The sequence below is a fragment of the Octopus bimaculoides genome, chromosome 4, assembly GCF_046866305.1.
Source record: "Octopus bimaculoides isolate indiv1 chromosome 4, ASM4686630v1, whole genome shotgun sequence".
Taxonomy (NCBI): Eukaryota; Metazoa; Mollusca; class Cephalopoda; order Octopoda; family Octopodidae; genus Octopus; species Octopus bimaculoides.
Window position 1 is genome coordinate 144590367 of NC_142931.1, and position 17500 is coordinate 144607866.

A 17500-nucleotide genomic window follows, 5' to 3' on the forward strand; every position below is an offset into this window, starting at 1 on the left:
TCGTGCAACCATTTATGCACCGCTTCCTTCAGCGCTTCGTCCGTAGGAAATCGACGACCACGTAAACCCTCTCTGAGCAGTCCAAGTATATTATAGTCAGAAGGGCGAGCTCTGGGTGTTCCACCGCCTCAAAACCCAATTGGTTAATGGTTTCACCGGTGTGGGAGGCCATGTGCGGGCATGCATTGTCATACAACAACATAACTTTCTTCGAAATAGGCTCTGCTGTTTGGTGCAAATTGCTGGCTTCAGCACTGTCGATCATACACCCCTTTTCCTGGTAATCTTCGTCGGTTCACCATTACCATCTCCCGAGCTTGCTGAATCTTCTCGTCAGTGGCGTCCTGGTCTCTCTTCGTCCGTCACGCATGTCCGGCCACTTTTAAACTTCTCGTTCCAATCATACACATTTCTACGTGGTAGCACCCTGTCTCCGTATTGTGCTAAGAGCTTCCGATGAATTTTACTGCCTGACACACCTTTCGACCAGAGAAATCGGACCACTGCTCTTTGTTCATCTTTTGTGTCTCTATACTGAAAGTGTTTCGCCTTTCGTGTGATGAGATTTGCTTATAATTACTGCTCCCACGAAAGCCATTCGGATTAGCCGAGAATATTGTATTTTGCGCCCGTAATTCTGTGCAACACTTTTACCTAGATTACCTATACGGGTCCACCACTCATGTTAGCCATTTTCATTTGTTTAATTTGTTTTGTAATGATGCAATTTTTCATTGCCCCCAAAAATTATATATGTAAACATTTTGTCAACAGATAAAGGAGATTTTGTAAGTTATTCTCTCATACCTGTACTTCTGAAGCTTTTGTAATAGGCCCTAAGTACTTAAAAGATTTTGGTCCACTCCTCCTATATTTGTAATTCAAAATATATACAATAATGAGTCATAAAATAAATTATTTGTCAATATGAAACAAATCTAACAGAAAGATGGAAAATAATGTTTATTTTTGTATACTTCCACTTTATTTATATTTGAAAAGTTTCCTCCCACTTTTTACAATCGCAAAGTCTTTGAACATATCCTCAAAATTAAACTCATGTGGTAGAGATAAGGTATCCCGAATATTATTTTAGCAAGTTTAAAGTGAAATTACTTTGTGCCGTAAGCCATTCACCATTTCTTATTTCTTTATTGCCCTCAATGGGTTAGACATAGAGGGGACAAACAAGGACAGACAAAGGGATTAAGTCAATTACATTGACCCCAGTGCGTAACTGGTACTTCTTTAATCGATCCGAATGGATGAAAGGCAAAGTCGACCTCGGCGGAATTTGAACTCAGAACGTAACGGCAGACGAAATACCACTAAGCATTTCGCCCGGCGTGCTAACGATGTTGCCAGCTCGCCGCCTTCACCATCTCTGTGATACCCCACCCTACACTTAATGCCCTAATCACATGCTTATTTTGCTTCTTTATCGTTAATCCAAGGCTGTGTTGTCGTATCCTGATGAGATCCAACAGACCGAAGTAAATGTCTATAATTGTTCAAGTAAATATCTATGATTATAACAGTCCATCGTACATTGGTTATTGTGTATATGTAACGCATGAAATTTTATGAATCTAGTTTTTGAATCTATGCAAATAGAGATCATATTAGTTCTCGCATTTTTTTTCTTTTACTTAGCGCATATCATATGTTGCTCTATCTCAGGTTATTGAATACTGTCGTGATATTTATAATCATATACAAATAAAGCATAGCTTTATATATATATACATATTATAATATACAATATGATATTAAGGTGGCGAGCAGGCTGACACGTTAGCACGCCGGGGGGGAAATGCTTAGCGATATTCCGTCTACCTTTACGTTCTGAGTTCAAATTCCACCGAAGTCGACATTGCCTTTCATACTTTCGGGGTTAATAAATTAAGTACCAGTTGCGAACTGGAGTCGATCTAATTGACTGGTCGCCTCTCCAAAAATTTCGAGCCTTGTACCTAGAGTTAAAAAGGATATTAAGGCATCGAGCTGGCAGAAACGTTAGCACATCGGACGAAATGCTAACCAGTATTTCGTCTGTCTTTACGTTCTGAGTTCAAATTCCACCTAGGTCGTTTTTCCTTTCATCCTTTCGGGGTAGATAAATTAGGTACCAGTTGCAAACTGGGGTCGATGTAATCAACTGGTCACCTCTCCTAAAATTTCGGGATTTGTACCTTGAGTAGAAAAGAATATGTAATACGATATTTAGTATTTTCTTAAAGAACTAGAACATCGTAGAATTATTCCGCATTTACACTCCTACGGATGTTGTGAGTACACAAACACCACACTTATTTTCACTTTTAAGCGTCTTCTGCTGCTTCCTTCCTTCAATGAAAATCCAATCACACCGAGTCACTAGGAATTATAAATGATTATAAATGATTATACCAGCTTTATTTATATTCTCAGGATTGAGTTCTCATCAAACTTCAAAATCCGATCCTCTGCTCGCTCATCAGATTTTATTACGAATTTCAGTTCAAATATATCACGTTGTTTGCACGGTATTTCCAATTTTGAATCAATTGATAAATCAGTTTTGTCTTTCTCAACATGTGATGCATTTTTCGATGTCATCGAAAATTGGCTGATTGATTTGTGGTTCGAATGCAAGAATATCTACTCAGATTTTTACATTTTGCAATGTTTCGATATGAAATCCCAAAGCTGAAGATTTAGCGTTTCATCATTTTTGGATTTTTATAAATAAAATACCAAGACAGGATAATGGATAACCGTAATATTGGTTTTAGATTTTGGTACAAGGCCAGTAATTCCGATTACCGTGACCCCCAATGTTTAAATGTTATTAATTCTATCGACCCCAAAAGCTGACTTCCGTTGAATTTGAACTCAGAACGTAAAGACGGACGAAATACAGTTTGGCACTTTGCCCAGCAACAAGCGATTCTGCCACCTTACCGACGTAGAGATAGCTGTAAGGGTGGTTTCAAATTTTGGTGCAAGGGCAACTAATTCGAGGGAGGGGAAGGCGGTTAGATTGACCCTAGTGTACGACTGGTACTTATTTTATTGATCTTGAAAGCAAGGTCAACCTCGGCGGAATGGATAATTATATTAGCGTGTCGGACAAGATAGTTTGAGATAACTGCTTCGGCTGTACACACACACACACACACACACACACACACACACGCACACACACATATGATTAGATATATATAAATACATGCATTTATGCATACATAATTGGACTTGGGACACATGTCGATTAGTACATCGAAGTGGTCCTCGTGCTGAATAAAGATACGTACTAAATCCACCTGCCGTTTCTTTCATCAATTATATATATATATATATATGTATATATATATATATATATGGGAGAGTATACAAAAAATAACAACAGACGAGGACAGGTGGTGTAAATAACAAAAGTATATATTAGTATGACGCTCGGGAATATATATATATATATATATATATATATATATATATATATACAAGAAATGAGGGCAGGGAATCGTCAATTAATAATAGAATTAACAATTAACAATTTTGCCAAGTAGTTCAGTATGAAATAAACCTTTATCGGTAAGACCATTTATCATCATAAATATAAGGGATTAGCAATTGAGTTGCTTCTCCAACATACTGAAAATTCAGAAACAACAGTCAAAGAACTACTGATTCTAAACTACAAATTTTTCTCTAAAACGGATGGCGATATTTATGGCACATATAGAACAAAAAACCGGAGGGAAAAGCACAAACAAAACAAGCCTTTAGTTAATTGGGTACGAATCGTTTCATGGTTACGGTTTTTTGTTCTATGTGTGCCATAAATATCGCCATCCGTTTTAGAGAAAAATTTGTAGTTTAGAATCAGTAGTTCTTTGACTGCTGTTTCTGAATTTTCAGTATGTTGGAGAAGCAACTCAATTGCTAATCCCTTATATTTATGATGATATATATATATATATATATATATATATATATATATATATATATATATATATAGAGAGAGAGAGAGAGAGAGAGATTGTGTGTGTATGTGTGTGTATTTGTGTGTTGTATGTATGTGCGATGTGTATTTGTAATACAATATATGTATATATTTCCTTAAATATATTTTTGGGAATATTTTTAAGTATATAATTACAAAAATGTTATTATAATTAAGGACCAACGCCAGTACGCTAGAAATAGATGCCAAATGTCTATAACTCACTCTAAATCTGTTATCTATTTGATTTTAACACAGAGTTCGAGGGAGTGGGAAAGAAGCTTTCTAGAATTTGTAAATTCATATGAATATATATATCTGTTATACTATATATTTAACATTTCTATGTGTATATACATGTATATAAATACATACACACACGTCTCAGAATCCATCTGTATATACAAAAATTCACATGGACACACAGAGATACATGCATATACCTATATATATATTTACGTGCTAAGTTACGGGGACGTGAACATGCCAAACATCCGTTGTCAAGCGATGGTGAGGAGACAATCTCACACACACACACACACACACACACACACACACACACACACACACACACACACACACACACATATATATATATATATATATACGACAGGGCTTCTTCCAGTTTCTATCTGCCAAATCCATTCACACGTCTTTGGTCGGCCCGTGACTATAACAGAAGACACTTGCCCAAGGTGCCTTGAAGTGGGACTGAATCCAGAACCGTGTGGTTGGGAAGCAAGTTTCTTACCACACAACCAAGCCTGCGCCTATAAAGATATATACATTTACACACACACACACACACACACACACACACACACACACACACACACACACAACGAGTAGAATAGGCCTAATTCGCGTCACAACTCCAAACACTTTTGAAAAGCTAATGCGAAACCTGTAAAATATATTCCTATATTGTAAAATATAATTAAATTTTAATTAATTCTAATATATCTTCTGTACATTTTCAAGTTCCTTTCTTTGATAAAAATGTGTGTGTGTGCATGTGTGTGTGTGTGCGCGCGTGCGTGTGTGTGTGTGTGTGTGTGCGTGTGTGTTATTGTATATTAATGCATATAATCCCCGAATATCTCTGCTTGTAGCTGCGTCTCTCCTTCTGTCTGTGGTATTCTTTATTGTTCTTATTCACTTAGCAGTGCAGTTGTTTTCTTCGATAGAAAAAAAAATAATATAAAATAATATATGAATATATAATAATAATAATAATAATAATAAAAATAATAATAATAATAATAATAATAATAATAATAATAATAATAATAATAAGAAGAAGAAGAAGAAGAAGAAGAAGAAGAAGAAGAAGAAGAAGAAGAAGAAGAAGAAGAAGAAGTGGTGAAGAAGATGAAGAAGATGAAGAAAAAGACGAAGGGGAGAAAGAAGAAGAAGAAGAAGAAGAAGAAGAAGAAGAAGAAGAAGAAGAACAACAACAACAACAACAACAGCAACAGACTGAAGAAAGGACTAATGCCAATGTAATTGATTTCGCTAATGAAGTATTGCTCCATCATAGCCGCAGACAGCGGTTATAGCTAGAAGACAAATAACATGTGGACATGTATGCGTGTGTATGTGCAAGCATGTACACATGTGTTTATATATGTATATACTTGCGTGTATTTATTTGTGTGTGTGCGTGTATATATATATGTGTCTATCTGTGTATTTATGTTTGTGTTTACATATATATAGGGGTATATATGTGTTTTTATAAGAATATATTCGAGCTTGTGTATGTATGTGTGTATATATATACATATATGTGCGTGTATGTATGTAATTCTATTTGTATGTACATATGCATGTACGGTATATATATACGTATGCTCGTATTCGTTTACAGACACTCACACTCTCGCATTCACAGACCTGTATCACACACACACACACACACATACACATACACACACACACTCACGCACACACATATATATTATATATATATAAGTATATGTACGCTGTGCGTGAGTGAGGGAGTGAGTGAAGAGGCTGCAATTATAGAAAGAAGGAGAAAGAAAAAAACGCTAATCAAGCGACTAGTGGGCGTGTCTGAGTAGGAAAGATATGAACAACAAGAGGAGAGTGGAAATTGTGTATGGGTGCGCGTGCGAGTGTGCGTGCCTGTCGACTATTCTACCAATGAATGGAGACCAACTGTTGTTATCTACTAACACAAGCAACAGACAGCGTGAGTGGGAGAAGGAAAGCTTGAGTGACGAGGGGGGGGGGGGCTGCGGCGGAGGAGAGGGGGTGGTTGAGACTAATTGGGGGGGAAGCTCAGCTCTGGAATGTTGTAGAAACAACAGCGATTCCTCGACAAAAACAGAAAGAGGAACTACTAAAACGTTGCTAGCTTAGTAGTCATGACATAAATAGGACTAATAGCATCGTTCGGCGTTCTTTCGGTATTGGTCTACAGAGTGTCGGTGTGAGGAGACCGATGTCGTTCACCCTTTCCTTCTTCGGTGTAGCCTCTTTATCTATGTCATGAGGGGAAGGTTGTGTGGATGAATGGTGTCGTGCGCCAATTGCGAAGGATTGTCAATTATATTACTGGTACACTGTTGATGTTCTGCTTATGACTGTCGTTGTGTATTTCAAAATTATTATTATTATTATTATTATTATTATTATTATTATTATTATTATTATTATTATTATTATTATTATTATCATCATTATCCTTATTACTATCATTATTATTATTATTATTATTATTATTATTATTATTATTATTATTATTATTATTATTATTGAGGCAGCGAGCCGGCAGAGTTGTTAACACCCTCGACGAAATGTTTAGCAATATTTCGCACCTCGCTAAGTTCTGAATTCAAATTCCACCGAGGTCGACTTACACTTTCATCCTTTCTGGGTCAATAGATTAAGTACCAGTTACATACTGGGGTCGATCTAATCGACTGCCCCCTCCCCTCAAATTTCAGGCCTTGTGCCTACAATAAAAATTATTATTATTATTATTATTATTATTATAATTATTATTATTATTATTATTATTATTAAGGCGGCGAGCTCGCAGAATCGTAGCACACCAGACGAAATGTTTAGTGGCATTTCGCCTGTCACTACGTTCTGAGTTCAAAATTCAACCGAGGTTGACTTTGTCTTTTATCCTTTCGGAACCGATAAATTAAGTACCAGTGAAAAACTGGGGTCGATGTAATCGACTTAATCCCCTCCACCACAATGGCTGGCTGCACTTGCGGCAAAATTTGAAACCATTACTATCATTATTATTATTGACGAACTTTCCTACCTTTTCGGACAAAACCTCTTGTAACCTTCGTCCTGTCTTTGTCCTTATATGTTTTTAATTGATATTAGCCCTTGTGGCCAATAAAACGAATTAATTATTATTATTATTATTATTATTATTATTATTATTATTATTATTGCCTTTTGCACAGCTTCTAACATTGGAGATGTACTACGAGTCAGCTGTTCATTACTAGTGAACGCCTCATATTTTCGAGCACCTTCTTGACTATTCGAGCGGTTCCAAGCAGTGCTGTTTTCTGCAAGTGTTACACCCTTATTGCAACCCCTATTTGTTCCACTGTTCCCAAGGCTCAGACAAATATTGGTACTACTACTACCTTTTTCATCGACCACAACTGCTTAACCTTCCAAGGTAAACTGTCATGTCCATTGACTTTTCTTTCTTCCGTATCGCATACCCTGTTGTCAGCTGGGCATGCTATTATTATTATTATTATTATTATTATTATTATTATTATTATTATTATTATTATTATTATGTGATTGTTTTGGAGAGACAAGAAACAACCAATAATTTTTTATGTTTATTTATTTTTATTTTTATTTTTACATTTTATTCAATACAGTCATTAGACTGCGGCCACGCAGGGTAATCATGTTGAAGTTTGATAACCATTCCATCGATATCCTTTGCTGAACCCCTCAGTTACTGGGAGGTACTCAAGCCAACATTCTCCTGAAACAGTAGGCTACAAAGACAAAGACACTCGCACTCATACACTTATATATACACACATATATATGTTTATGCACAAACACACATATATATGTGTATACATATCTATATATGTGTGTGTGCTGTATATATGTGTATATCTATATCTATCTATCTATCTATTTATCTATCTATCTATCTATCTATATATATATATATATATATATATATATATATATATATATATATATATATATATATATATATATATATATATATATATATATATATATATATATATAAATGCAATATATGAGTGGGCAGAGCAAAATAATATGCAGTTCAATGCAAAAAAATTTCAAGTACTGCGCTACAAGACCACAAGTACCTCCCAACTGGCATACACAGGGCCTGGAGGTACTGCAATCCCAGAACCACAAACAGTTAGAGATCTGGGCATCAACATGTGTAGTGATGCATCATTTCACATGCACATTATCAAGTTGACAGCAAGGTGCAGACAACTGGCGGGGTGGATACTGAGGACTTTCCGTACAAGGGATCAAAAAGTCATGTTGATTCTATGGAAGACATTTGTTCTGAGCCGCCTAGACTATTGCTCTCAGTTGTGGTCACCACACAGTGTTAAGCGGACAGCAGAACTCGAGGCAATTCAGCGGCACTATACAAAAAAGATCGCCACAGTCCAACAGATGAACTACAGGGAGCGACTGAAGGCACTAGGTCTCTACTCCCTGGAGCGCAGGCGGGAGAGATATGTAATAATATACATATGGAAAATACTGGAAGGAGTGGTGCCAAACTTTGGTATCAAGTACTACAGGAATGCCCGCACGGGTCGCCACTGCATGGTGCCAAAGGTACCGTCCACTGCATCTCACATAAGAACGAGATACTGCAGCAGCCTCGGTTTCAGAGGACCTCAGCTCTTCAATGCCCTGCCAAAACATTTGAGAGACATGCAAGACATGGATGCGGAGGTCTTCAAGACAAAACTTGACGCTTTCCTCTCCACGATACCAGACGAACCAATGGCTCGTAATGAGACGCAGTTTAGGGCAGCTATGTCAAATTCTCTTATACACCAGATGTGCCATCAAAACTCTTGATTGGACCATGCCAGGTGGGGGGAGAAGAGCCATGCAAGGAACGTGAAAATCACGGTGGTGCACCAGCATGACCGCAGCCACTTGGCTGAAACACATAAATAAAAAAAAAATAAATAAATAAAAATATATATATATATATATGTACATATATATATATATATATATATATATATATATATATATATATATATATATATATATTCATACATATATATATATATATATATGTATATATATATATATATATATATATATATATATAGAGAGAGAGAGAGAGAGAGAGAGAGATAAATATTCATACATATATATATATATATATATATATATATATATATATATATATATATATGTAATCTTTTTATTATATTTATCTTATGATATTTACTTTACTTTATATTATACTCATTTATTGTGCTTTTAATTATTAATTTTTCTATATGTGATAGTGGATTTTCATCGATGAGTTCTTGAAAATTGTTTATTTTCCCTAAAACTATATATTTTATATATATATATATATATATATATATATATATATATATATATATATATGTATATACACACACACACACACACACACACACACACACACACACACACACACACATAATGGAACAAAAACGCAATAGAGGACAATAAGACATTCGGACTGTCAGACGATACAAAGGCAGATATGAGCAACAACGATTAGAAGGACAGGCAAAAAAGACGGGTCATTCGTGGCCTTCTTTCCTCACTCAAGTTACCAGAAGTCCTTACTGTTTCGGGCAGTTACACCCGAGACAGTTCTACCTGTTTACCACACACAAAAAAGTCTAAATTTTAGATTTTTTAGATTTTTTTGTAAGAAAGTTAACGAATGTGTACGACAACATAGAGAAACGGAAAACATGGTACAGAAGTACAAATAAAAACAATAAGAATATAACAACAGGTGTCTTTCGACTGAGAACGTTATAAAGCGGTTTTTATCTTAATTCCAGCAAACATCACTGGTTAAACACGAACTTTCGATACACAGCCAATGTAACAGTAAAGATCATTTACCACCATCAGACAGAAGAAGCGCACAATATTGGACTCTTCATACTCTCGCACATGTAGCACATGTATATTTCAAAACCAATGTGACCTCAGAGTAGTGTTTAAATGAAAACCACGTCATCTTCTTTTCATTCTTGCGTTTTTCTTCAAACACAATTTACATCCAATGAATTATAATATGAGAGTGACCTGTCATATGCATAAATCTCCTGTACCATTCTTAAATAAATGAATATGCCGTAATTCAATAAAGCATAATATTCTCCCGTCAGCCAAAACCTTCCTTCATTTTCATAAACTCTACTAAGGGGAAAAAAAACAGATCATTTTTTCCGCTCTTTACGATTATTATATGGCAGACTCCAAGCGCTTCCATGTCAACAGGTACACAAACATTAGCACGCGCGCACACAAACACACACACACACACACACACACGCACACAAGTATATGTACACAAGCAAACGTACAAACACACACACACACATAAATATATATATTGTTATTAATCAAAAGAAGTGTAGGAATATCAGAATTAATTAAAACTTAATTAAATTTTAATTCGAATATTTATTTCCTTTCATATATATATATATATATATATATATATATATATATATTATATATACCCACATATACACATCCCAGCATATAAATGCAGTGAAAGAGCGAAGGAGAAATGCATAAATACATCGACCCGTTGAAACAGCCACGCGAAAAGAACGACACAAACCCTCATAAAAGAGTTCCAAAGATCACACACAGTTACAGAAACACCCAAAATATCAAGAGAATACATTTCTCACAAATCCAACACTGTAAGAAAAGAAATAAATAAAGGTAAAGGGAATAAAATATTTGAAAAATAAGAAACAAAGACAAAGGGAGGAGGAAAAATTAATTTCCTTTTACATTATTTGACTAAGTTCTACATCAAAACGAAATAAGGAATATTTCCAGAAGACCCTATTTTCTGGCGAATCTAGAACTGTTAATTGGTACTGTATTAAAGGAATATCCAGCTAACCTATACATGCAAACAGACACACATGTACATATATAAATATATATATATATATATATATATATATATATATATATATATATATATATATATATATATATATACATATATATATATACGCATATATATGCATATAGATATACATGTATATACGTATATATATGGATATATATATATATATATATATATATATATATATATACACGCATAAATTCATACATATGTGAATAAATATACGTATGCACCAAGTATACACACGCACATACACCCGCACGTATGTATACACACTCACACGTATGTATATACGGGCATAAACGTAGCTCGTTTATGTTGATTTCCTACGAGGTTTGGTGCTGTAGTAGCCTGTCGAATATTTTAACATTGGAAAAATGCGAAATTAAATACACGTATAACATTGTATATAGGTATAGTTAACAAATACCTTATATACACACATGCATGCACATACACATACACACACCACATACTCTTATTTATATATGTGTGTATATATTTACACATATATATGCATAAATATACGTATATATATATGTGTATATATATATATATACATACATATATATATATATATATATATATATATATATATATATATATATATATATATATATATATATATATATATATATATATATGCATACACGCTTATCGAATAGCATATTATTGTGTTATATAAGTAGTTAAATTCACGTTATTCTGCCAATGTTAAATATACTTAATCTAGCATGGCACCAAATCTCTTTGGAATTTAATACGATTCTTCCGTCAATTGCCGACTCTAATACCAGTTCTTCAATTCCAGCATACATTTTTAAAGATAAGAATTTGTAGAGCACCTCCTAGCTCAGTTGCCATGGTAACTCTTTCATCTTTCGTGTCAAAAATGTGTTAAAATATATGATGCATGTGTTTGGTGAATTCAAACGTAACCGAAGTAGAATGTTCTGGCATGTTTAATTAGGGATGCTGAAGAGAATGGAACTATTAAAGATATTGCTTTCTACGTTTGTAGGTATTAACGTATTTATCTACGTGGCTGTGTGGTAAGAAGCTGGCTTCCCAGCCATTTGGTTCCGGGTTCTGTCTCACAGCAACAACAACAGTAATACTAATACTAGTAACAATAGTAATAATCCTTTCTGCTATAAGGCACAAAGACTGAAATTTAGGGGAAGGGATTAAGTCGATTCCGTCGACCCAGTGCATAACTGGCACTTATTCAATTGACCCCGAAATTATGAAAGCCAAAGTCGACCTCGGTAGAATTTGAAGTCAGAACGTAACGTCGGTGTGCTACCAATTCTGCTAGCTCGTCGTCCTAAACTTTCTAAATAACCTTAAGGTTTTCTTGCTATATGTCGCCACAACTGTTTCTATGACTGAAACATGCTATTAAAAGCGTTTTAGTCACGATCAATCATCTTTCTTTATTCACGACCAATCATCATTCTTGTAGTACACCGGACTGTATAAGCTAATCTATTCTTCTTCATTTCACCTTTTGTAATACAACTCATTGTAAACTGAGGAAGATTTGGCTGCTATTTTCAGTTGCTCCAACAACCGCAGAGAGATTCGCCATTTTGCATATCTAGAATAGAAGATGCCGATGGTGACGTTGTCTTTGTTACCGCAGTAATGCACAATGAAAGGGAAAGAATGATGAATTCATTATGAAAGGAAATGTTTTCCTCAACGACCAACCAATCTGGATTTTGGAAGAACTCCAAGTAAACAGGATTGATCTAATATTAACGAATTATTTTATTCATAAAATAGAAAACTGACACAGAAAATAAAACTACCAACGAGAGAAATGGAAGATAGCCTCTCCGACAATATTCATAGCTGGAATGATTCAAGGTGGCTTTTTGTCCTCTCTCTATTTTTATCGAGGCCTGGTATCTCAAACACATTTATTGAATCGGCTCTAAGCATCTTGCCATGGAGAAGCAATAAATCATGTCTTGTATATCGAATAACATAAACTAGATGTAAGGGATAACAACTAACTAGAAGCTCCACTAAAAGCAGAGTCTAAATATTTAGGGAAAAACCTTTAGCATGTTTATGTGAGTTTAGAAATGTGTGCAAACGACATGGACTAAAAGAAAAATAGATTAACAAAAAACATCTACTCGATCAACGAATGACATGTGGCTACACAAAACAACAATAATAACAAGCAGAAGAACGAAATAATAAGGAGACTTTTATGGAGCCGCTCTCTCTCTCGCTCTCTCTCTCTCTCTCTCTCTCTCTCTCTCTCTCTCTCTCTCTCTCTCACTGCTAGAAATATCAGGAGACTACGACCAGACACAGGTGTGGCTGTGTCGTAAGAAGTTCTTTCCCTACCTTATAGATTCGGGTTCAGTCCCTTCAACTATAGCCACGAGCTCACCAAACGTTGTGAATGGATCTGGTAGATAGAAACTGAAGGAAGCCCGTTGTATATATATATATGTATATATATGTGTATATATATATATATATATATATATATATATATATATATATATATATATATATATATATATATATATATATATATATATATAATGTGCGCGTCTGTGTGTGTATGTGTGTGTACGTGCTTGTTTGTCCTTGTGTTTGTGTTTGTCCCCCACCACCGCTCGACATCCGGTGTTGGTGCTTTTACGTCACAGCGATGTAGCAGTTCGGTAAATGAGACTGGTACTGGTTTATATGATCGGAAATATAATTTGAAAGTGTACACGGTATCATAGTGAGGATCTGGCAAAGATTTTGCAAATAACAAAAAATACCTGAAGACTTTTCAATTATAAATAAAGTGGAAGTATACAAAAATAAATATTATTTTCCCTCTTTCTCTTAGTCTTGTTTCATTTGGAAAACTAAAAAAATTACTCTATGTCTTATTATTTAAATTTTTTATTTCATATATATGGGGACACCAAAATCTTTTAAGTGCTTAGGGTCTCTATGAGGCTTAACCTGGCCCTGCATGCAGCTCTCCTAACACAACAAGAATAATGAGTTTGCTGATGTCAAAAAAGATCTATGATATGGATAAGGGGAGAATTTAAAGTAAACGAAGATAGAATTTGTAGACCACTGTAATTATATTGAACATATCAGTCATGTGATAGGAATGTTCAATGATCCTCTGGCACTGATCTTCGGAAAAAAATGGGCGGAATCAGATCGATATGAAATTTGAACCATATTTTGCCAACAGACCCCGCTGATTCCTGTGTTACTCTTCTAGACCTCTATAGCCATTGGATTATATATATATATATATATATATATATATATATATATATATATATATATATATATATATATATATATATATATATATATATATATATATATATATATATATATATATATATATATATATATATATATATATATATATATATATATATATATATATATATATATATATATATATATATATATATATATATATATATATATATATATATATATATATATATATATATATATATATATATATATATATATATATATATATATATATATATATATATATATATATATATATATATATATATATATATATATATATATATATATATATATATATATATATATATATATATATATATATATATATATATATATATATATATATATATATATATATATATATATAAATCTATTATGGAGGCGTAGGCGTAGCTGTATGGTAAGAAGTTTGCTTTCCAACCACATGGTTCCGGGTTCATTCCCACTGCGTGGCACCTTGGGCTAGTGTCTTCTACTATAGCCTCGGGCCGACCAAAGCCTTGTAAGTAGATTTGGTAGACGGAAAATGAAAGAAGCCCGTCGTATATATATATATATATATATATATATATATATATATATATATATATATATATATATATATATATTTGTGTGTGTGTCTGTGTGTCCCCTCCACCATTACTTGACAACTGATGCTGGTTTGTTTACGTCCTCGTATCCTAACGGTTCGGCAAAAGAGCCCGATAGAATAAGTACTAGGCTTACAAAGAATTAGCCCTGGGCTCGACTTTTTCGACGAAAAGGCGGTGCTCCAGCATGGCCGCAGTCAAATGACTGAAAGAAATAAAAGAATGAAAGAATACAAGAATATATTTGTACGATTGAATATTATTAGGAATTGTGTAAAAAAAATATTAATGTTTTGTGCGTTGCTGAAGTGTTTAGCAATTTATTGCGCATAAGTTCTAACGACAAAAGTCTTAGACCCCACCCCACCACACCCCAAAGGGTCATGTGGAATCCAGTTGAGAACCAATGCTTTCGACAATAAAAGAGATTTCGGGAAATTGTTCTCTTGATCAAACAGAATTCTGGGAAACAAAAAAAATAAGTTTTCGATCACGATGCACAATATAGAGATATATTGTAAAAACCTCTGGGGAAGCTACGTGGTGAATTGACACGGAATGTCTGACTCTTGGGATATGGCAACCTTACATCTAGGTCCCTAATGTGAAGGGATGCTTAGGTCAATGAGTAAATTATGTTTAAACTGTAAAGACCTATTTAAAAGCTATAAAAAAATGGATTATTGTTAATATACCAAATGGTTTCCGACATAGGCGCGAGGTTTAAAATATTGGGAAAAAATACACTTGAATAAGAAGTGCATTTCATGCGGATATTACAGTAATCCCTCGACTATCGTGGGTGGTATGTTCCAAAAAGCCCCACGAAGTAGAAACGGTACTGTACTGTATGTTTCTTTTTAATTATTTTTATAATTTGTATAATTTTATTACCTCCGCCTTAGTGAAGGCGGAGGTATTGTTTTCAATCATGTCTGTTTGTTTTGTTTGTCCGTGGACTAGATATCTCAAGAACCGCTGGATGGATTCGAATAAAACTTTCAGGGCTGTTTGGCCTCGTGACTAGCACGAATTGATTAGATTTGGGGATCGATCCGGTACTGAACAAGGATTCTGGATTATTTTTCTTGTTTTTTTTTGTTTTTTTTTTACTTAATTTTTGAGAGCCATCGGGTTCGTTTTTAGTATACTCGTTTGTGATAGCAGTCGAGTTTATTTCAGATATTCTCATTTTCAAAATAATCAGTCGATTAAATCGGCCCTAGTACGCAACTGGTACTTTATTTATCGACCCAGAAAGGATGAAAGGTAAAGAATTTGAACTCAGAACGTAGAGACGACTAGGGCATAAGAGTGAACGTGGTTTGTCGACTGAAATAACCAGTAAAATGAGAGCAGAGAGAAACAGTTGAGTTGAAGCTAAGATGGCTGGAGAAGTACGCGTGATACGAGCAAGTGGAATAGCCATAGGCAGGAATGAGCTGTCATACAGTAATACTGAGCGGCCAATATTGGGATTGCAATAAATGTGAGAATCTGAGAGGGGAACATATCGAATAAAATCATAGTTAACTGATCATCCTGTATTTTCTTGAATCCAAAGCCAAGGACTTTTCAACACCCTATCGTTAACACAAGGGCAGCACTTTGGAGGTAAGGAGTAAGTCGATTATATCGACCCGAGTGGTCAACTGGTACTTATTTTATCGACCTCGAAAAGATAAAAGGAAGAGTCGGCATTTTGTCCGGCGTGCTAACGATTCTGTCAGGTTGTGGCGTTATAACATAAATATTGTTTAACACTTCAACCATACTTTCTATTATAGGCACAAGGCCTAAAATTTGGGGAAGCGTGGTAATCGATTACATCCACCCCAGTACTCAACTGATACTTAATTTATCGACCCCGCTCCCGAAAGGATGAAAGGTAAAGTCGACCTCGGCGGAATTTGAACTCAGAACGTAGCGACGGGTGACGGGCGACGTACCGCTAAGCATTTCGTCCAGCTTGCTAACGATTCTGCCAGCTCGCCTCCTTTCACCCTTCACCCGTCCTGCGTATCACATGCGATCAACAGGACATATTTCCCTGGCGTCCATGTATTATATGTGATACGCATTCCCAATTTTTTCCCAACAGCCTAGCAAGGGTAACTTGTGAATTATGAACGGAAACTTTCATTTTACGTAGAACGTAAGAATTAGGGAGAAACTGAAAGTTTGAAAACAAGAATGGATATTATAAAAATATTTTAAACAGAGAAATGGTTCCCAAATAACGAGCGGTCCAATAATATTACTGATTTGTAAGCGGCTGACCTTACAAGACGGATATATCTTCCCTGAAAAACGGTAAACAAAACCGCCAAGAGAATCACTTTCCAACCATTTTTTTTTCTGGAATCAATATTAAAGAAAGGATTTATTTGCATTTTTAATTATCCCACAGTAAGTCTCTGC

General features: G+C 34.7%; 1 long non-coding RNA gene across 3 annotated transcripts in view; it reads left to right on the forward strand.

Annotated features, from left to right (window-relative positions):
- Positions 1-17500, forward strand: part of LOC106873053 (uncharacterized) — an 87607-nt gene that overhangs the window by 2855 nt on the left and 67252 nt on the right. For all 3 annotated transcript variants that reach the window (XR_008264063.2, XR_001409835.3, XR_016241343.1), the window contains exon 2: positions 7444-7667. This is a non-coding gene — a long non-coding RNA (uncharacterized LOC106873053). The remainder of the gene's footprint in view (positions 1-7443; positions 7668-17500) is intronic.